Raw genomic sequence first — 6000 nt, 5'->3', positions numbered from 1 at the left:
GTTTCTCTGGAGTCTAACTTCTTGAGTACTTTTTATATATTGGATATTAGCCCTCTATCAGATGTAGGATTGGTGAAGGTCTTTTCCCAATCTGTTGGTGGCATTTTGGTCTTCTTGATAGTGTCCTTTGCCTTACAGAAGCTTTGCAATTTTATTTTATTTTATTTTATTTTATTTTATTTTATTTTATTTATTTATTTATTTATTTATTTATTTATTTATTTTTGGTTTTTCGAGACAGGGTTTCTCTGTATAGCCCTGGCTGTCCTGGAACTCACTTTGTAGACCAGGCTGGCCTCGAACTCAGAAATCCGCCTGCCTCTGCCTCCCGAGTGCTGGGATTAAAGGCGTGCGCCACCAAGCCCGGCTGCTTTGCAATTTTATGAGGTCCCATTTGTCGATTCTTGATCTTACATCACAAGCCATTGGTGTTCTGTTCAGAAAAAATTCCCCTGTGCCCATATGTTCGAGGCTCTTCCACAATTTCTCCTCTATAAGTTTCAGTGGCTCTGATTTTATGTGGAGGTCATTGCTCCACTTGGACTTGAGCTTTGTACAAGGAGATAAGAATGGATCAATTCGCATTCATCTACATGCTAGCCGCCAGTTGAGCCAACACCATTTGTTGAAAATATTGTCATTTTTCCATAGGATGGTTTTAGCTCCTTTGTCAAAGATCAAGTGACCAAAGGTGTTTGAGTTCATTTCTGGTCTTCAGTTTTATTCCATTGATCTGTCTGTCACTGTACTAGTACCATGAAGTTTTTAATCACAATTGCTCTGTAGAACACCTTGAGGTCAGGGGTGGTGATTCCACCAGAGGTTCTTTTATTGTTGAGAAGAGTTTTTGCTATCCTAGGTTTGATATTCCAGAAGAAATTGCAAATTGCCCTTCCTAACTCTGTGAAGAATTGAGTTTGAATTTTGATGGGGATTGCATTGGATCTGTAGATTGCTTTTGGCAATGTAGCCATTTTTACTCCTGCCAATCCATGAGCAGGGGAGATCTTTCCATCTTCTGAGATCTTCATGAATTTCTTTCTTCAAAGACTTGAAGTTCTTATCATACGGATATTTTACTTGTTTTGTTAGAGTCACACCAAGGTATTTTATATTATTTGTGACAATTGTAAAGTGTGTTGTTTCTGTATTTTCTTTCTCAGCCTGTCTATCCTTTGTGTAGTTCTCTACTACCACTGATTTGTTTGAGTTAATTTTATATCCAGCCACTTTGCTGAAGTAATTTATCAGCTTTAGAAGTTCTCTGGTGAAATTTTTGGGGGTCACTTATATATACTATCATATCATCTGCAAATAGTGATTATTTTGACTTCTTTCTTTCCAATTTGTATCCCTTTGATCTACTTTTGTTGTCAAATTGTTCTGGCTAGGACTTCAAGTACTATATTGAATAGGTAGGGAGAGAGTGGGCAGCCTTGTCTACTCCCTGATTTTAATGGGATTGCTTCAAGTATCTCTCCATTTAGTTTGATGTTGGCTACTAATTTGCTGTTTATTGCTTTTATTATGTTTAGGTATGGGCCTTTAATTCCTGACCTTTTCCAAGACTTTTATCATAAAAGAGTGTTGGATTTTCAAATGCTTTCTCAGCATCTACTGAGATGATCATGTAGGTTTTTTACCTTTGAGTTTGTTTATATAGTGAATTATGTTGAAAGATTTATGAATATTGAACTATCCCAAAATCCTGGGATGAAACCTATTTGATCATGATGGATTATCATTTTGATGTGTTCTTGGATTCTGTTTGAGAATTTCATTGAATACTTTTGCATTGATATTCATTACAGAAATAGGTCTGAAGTTCTCTTTTGTTGTTGGTTTTTTGTGTTTTAGATATTAGAGTAATTGTGGCTTCATTGAACAAATTGGGTAAAGTACCTTCTGTTTCTATTTTGTGGAATAGTTTGAGGAGTATTGGTATTAGGTCTTCTTTGAAGGTCTCATAGAACTTTGCACTAAACCCATCAGGACCTGTGCTTTTGATTTTTTTGTGGGGGTGGGGGTGGGAAAATGTTTCTATTTCTTTAGGGGACGTGGGACTGTTTAGATCATTAATCTGATCCTGATTTAACTTTGGTACCTAATATTTGTCTAGAAAATTCTCCATTTCATCCAGATATTCCAGTTTTCTTGAATATAGGCTTTTCTATTAGGATCTCAGAAGATTCTGTTGTTATATCTCCTTTTTTCCTTTTTGATTTTGTTAATTAGGATACTGTCCCTATGCCCTCTAGTTAGTCTGGCTAATGGTTTATCTATTTTGTTGATTTTTCTTAAAGAACCAGATCCTGGCTTGGTTGATTCTTTGTATAGTTCTTTTTGTTTCCACTTGGTTGATATAAGCCTGAGTTTGATTATTTCCTGCTGTCTAATCCTCTTGGTTGAATTTGCTTCCTTTTGTTCTACAACTTTCAGGTGTGCTGTCAAGCTACTAGTGTATGCTCTAAACAGCTTCTTTTTGGAGGAACTCAGAGCTATGAGTTTTTCTCTTAGGACTGCTTTCATTGTGTCTCATAAGTTTGTGTATGTTGTTTCTAGCACCCTTCCTAACCCACTGAGCCATCTTTCCAAACCATGTGTACTTTCTAAAGTGAGTGACTAGCCCTTTCTTTCAAGACAGAAGTCTCCTGGCAGGGAACCTAAGGGATCCCTGACTACTATGAATCACTTCAGCTTGTGTGAGAATTAACCCACATCTCTTCTTCTCTATGCTCCCTTTTAAATCAATGAACAGCTCCACTCCCCACCCCCAACCTGTGATCCAGAAGTTGTACAGCTACAGGACTTTCCTTCCCACAATCCCTCAAGCCCTTCCTTTCCAACTTGGGTCCTGCAGAATGGCTTCCACAAAGAAAGGTGGCAAGAAGAAGGAGGGCCATTCCGCCATCAATGAAGTGGTGACCCAAGAATATACCATCAACATTCACAAGAAGTGTTCTTCTCAGGCACTCATAGAAATTCAGAAGTTTGTCATGAAGGAAATGGGGACACCAGATGTGTGCATTGACACCAGGCTCAATAAAACCATCTGAGCCAAGGAAATAAGGAATGGTCCATATCGCATCCGAGTAAGTTTGTACAGAAAACGTAATGAGGATGAAGATTCACCAAACAAGCTTTACATATTGATAACTTATGTGCCTGTTACCACATTTAAAAATCTACAATCAGTCAATGTGGATGAGAACTAATCTCCTGAATGCCAAATAAAGTTGCAGATCTGTCAAATAAATAAATAAACAAACAAACAGGTCTTCATTGATTTCTCATTATGTCACATACTATCCCAGGTGATGGAATGACAAAAAAAAAAATGTCATTATATTCTTTGCTAAAAATCTTTACTTTTGTCCCTATCAAGAGTCATCTAAGTTTTGGGCTAATACCCACTTATCAGTGAATACATATTGTGTGAGTTCCTTTGTGATTGTGTTACCTCACTCAAGATGATGCCCACCAGGTCCATCCATTTGGCTAGGAATTTCATAAATTCATTCTTTTTAATAGCTGAGTAGTACTCCATTGTGTAAATGTACCACATTTTCTGTATCCATTCCTCTGTTGAGGGGCATCTGGGTTCTTTTCAGCTTCTGGCTATTATAAATAAGGCTGCTATGAACATAGTGGAGCATGTGTCCTTCTTACCGGTTGGGACATCTTCTGGATATATGCCCAGGAGAGGTTTTGCTGGATCCTCCGGTAGTACTATGTCCAATTTTCTGAGGAACCGCCAGACTGATTTCCAGAGTGGTTTACAAGCTTGCAATCCCACCAACAATGGAGGAGTGTTCCTCTTTCTCCACATCCTCGCCAGCATCTGCTGTCACGTGAATTTTTGATCTTAGCCATTCTGACTGGTGTGAGGTGGAATCTCAGGGTTGTTTTGATTTGCATTTCCCTGATGATTAAGGATGCTGAACATTTTTCAGGTGCTTCTCTGCCATTCAGTATTCCTTAGGTGAGAATTCTTTGTTCAGTTCTGAGCCCCATTTTTTAATGGGGTTATTTGATTTTCTGGAGTCCACCTTCTTGAGTTCTTTATATATATTGGATATTAGTCCCTTATCTGATTTAGGATTGGTAAAGATCCTTTCCCAATCTGTTGGTGGTCTTTTTGTCATATTGGTGGTGTCTTTTGCCTTGCAGAAGCTTTGCAGTTTCATGAGGTCCCACTTGTCAATTCTCGATCTTACAGCACAAGCCATTGCTGTTCTATTCAAGAATTTTTCCCCTGTGCCCATATCTTCAAGGCTTTTCCCCACTTTCTCCTCTATAAGTTTCAGTGTCTCTGGTTTTATGTGAAGTTCCTTGATCCACTTAGATTTGACCTTAGTACAAGAAGATAGGAATGGATCAATTCGTATTTTTCTACATGATAACAACCAGTTGTGCCAGCACCATTTGCTGTCTTTCTTCCACTGGATGGTTTTAGCTCCCTTGTCGAAGATCAAGTGACCATAGGTGTGTGGCTTCATTTCTGGGTCTTCAATTCTATTCCATTGGTCTACTTGTCTGTCACTATACCAGTACCATGCAGTTTTTATCACAATTGCTCTGTAGTAAAGCTTTAGGTCAGGCATGGTGATTCCACCAGAGGTTCTTTTATCCTTGAGAAGAGTTTTTGCTATCCTAGGTTTTTTGTTATTCCAGATGAATTTGCAGATTGCACTTTCTAATTCGTTGAAGAATCCAAGATATAAGATACAATTTGCTAAACGCATGAAACTCAAGAAGAATGAAGACCAAAGTGTGGACACTGTGCCCCTTCTTATAATTGGAAACAAAACACCCATGGAAGGAGTTACAGAGACAAAGTTTGGAGCTGTGATGAAAGGATGGACCATTTAGAGACTGCCATATCCAGGGATCCATCCCATAATCAGCTTCCAAACGCTGACACCATTGCATACACTAGCAAGATTTTGCTGAAAGGACCCAGATATAGCTGTCTCTTGTGAGACTATGCCGGGGCCTAGCAAACACAGAAGTGGATGCTCACAGTCAGCTATTGGATGGATCACAGGGCTCCCAATGGAGAAGCTAGAGAAAGTACCCAAGGAGCTGAAGGGATCTGCAACCCTATAGTTGGAACAACAATATGAACTAACCAGTACCCCGGAGCTCTTGTCTCTACCTGCATATGTATCGGAAGACGGCCTAATCGGCCATCACTGGAAAGAGAGGCCCATTGGACTTGCAAACTTTATATGCCCCAATACAGGGGAATGCCAGGGCCAAAAGAATGGGAATGGGTGGGTAGGGAAGTGGGCGGGGGGTATGGGGGACTTTTGGGATAGCATTGGAAATGTAATTGAGGAAAATACATAATAAAAAAAATAAATAAAAATTTAAAAAAAGACTATGAAATAAAATCTATGATATAATAATAATAATTAAAAAAGAGTCATCTAAAAAGAGGGAGTCAAACAAGATGAGCTCCATTGTGATCAAGTCTCTGTCAACTGGAGGGCTTATAAAGAACTCCCAACATCACTAGAGCCACTGCTCACCTTAGATTATGGAAATGTATAAGCACTAGGGGAAGAAGACAGGGGTGCATTGCTCTCCCTTTGTCCTTTTGAGGGAAGCCAGAAGTGGAAATTTCTGATTTCTTTAGAGACTCTATTGTGTCATGTGATTTTTTTTCTGGAAACTACCATTATGAGAGGATGCTTTTTCTGAAGCTTGACTCATGGAAGGATGTTTTTCTAAGAACAGACACATGGTGTTTTTCTGGAGGCCACCTGAGAAAGAGGCATATGTTTTGCTAGACTGGATGCTTGAGAGAACATGTGGTGTTTGTAAAGGATATAAATATAGCCCAATGGACAGTGGATGATACTGGATGGTATTGGTATGCCTTGCCACTTTTTGCTGGTCATCGTTGTGCTTTATTAATGCTGGTCATTTCAAATGATGCCAGATGGTATTGGTACACCTTACCATTCTTTGTTTGTCATGTCATGACTTCATAGA

At 39.0% G+C, this 6000-nt stretch overlaps 1 pseudogene; it reads left to right on the top strand.

Moving 5' to 3' along the window:
• The first annotated feature begins 2852 nt into the window (after positions 1–2852).
• Positions 2853–3215, top strand: LOC110309641 (large ribosomal subunit protein eL31 pseudogene; annotated as a pseudogene).
• Positions 3216–6000: the final 2785 nt, after the last annotated feature.

This window comes from Mus caroli, unplaced genomic scaffold, assembly GCF_978045245.1.
Source record: "Mus caroli unplaced genomic scaffold, Mus_caroli_1 scaffold_12, whole genome shotgun sequence".
NCBI lineage: Eukaryota > Metazoa > Chordata > Mammalia > Rodentia > Muridae > Mus > Mus caroli.
This window is presented reverse-complemented; position numbering and strand designations above follow the sequence as displayed.